Source organism: Sinocyclocheilus anshuiensis, unplaced genomic scaffold, assembly GCF_001515605.1.
Source record: "Sinocyclocheilus anshuiensis isolate Anshui unplaced genomic scaffold, SAMN03320099.WGS_v1.1 scaffold205, whole genome shotgun sequence".
In the NCBI taxonomy this organism is placed as follows: domain Eukaryota; kingdom Metazoa; phylum Chordata; class Actinopteri; order Cypriniformes; family Cyprinidae; genus Sinocyclocheilus; species Sinocyclocheilus anshuiensis.
In genome coordinates this window covers 774189-774911 of record NW_015536497.1, presented here as the reverse complement: position 1 = coordinate 774911, position 723 = coordinate 774189, and the positions used below count along the sequence as shown (strand labels likewise).

Here is a 723-nt window from a genome sequence, read left to right as displayed (position 1 = left end):
CAACCGTAATTTTACGAAGCTACGAGAATGTGCGCAAAAGCAAAAAAAAAAAAAAAAACTTTATTCAACAATTTGTCTCCTCCGCATCACCCTGTAGCGCCATTTTAGAGAGTATCAGCTGGACGTAAACAACATATGCTGTTCTGTGTTAGCTGCGTCACGCCAGATCTGTTTCCTACATTGTTGTGATTGGATCTGAACGGAAACAGCATATCCGTGTGACGCAGCTGACACAGACCCATGCTGCTCTCAAGGTGAGCGCCTGAGTTCCCCTCTTATTTCTGAGAGTCGAGTCCTCCATTCCCTGGAGCTCTGTGAGTTCTTATGGTTGAGTTAGCTGTACTCCCTTCCAGAGCCGATCCTCCCTATACGCAAAATACACAAGCTGCGTAGGGCCCCCCAAACACCAGGGGGCACCCCTTGCTCTCAAAGACGATTTAATTTTAGTTTCGTTTTTGAATTTGGCCAGCGGTTATGAAAACATGAATGATCATTTCGGTTAATGCGGTGCCCTGTCGCCCTTTCTACATAAACCCCCCCACCCCCCGACACAGTTTTGCGTAGGGCCCCCAGAAGTCTAAGATCGGCACTGCTCCCTTCACTCTAGAGGGTCACTTATGAGCACGCTACTCCCAGGGTGAGCGTCTGAGTTCCCCTCTCATTTCTGAGGGTCAAGTCCTCCACTCCCGGGGGATCCTTGCCTCCCTGTTAGGCTGCTTTTAT

The 723-nt window shown here is 49.2% G+C and overlaps 1 pseudogene; it reads left to right on the top strand.

Moving 5' to 3' along the window:
- LOC107687481 (serine/threonine-protein kinase 10-like) overlaps positions 1-723 on the top strand; it is a 21253-nt pseudogene that overhangs the window by 1143 nt on the left and 19387 nt on the right.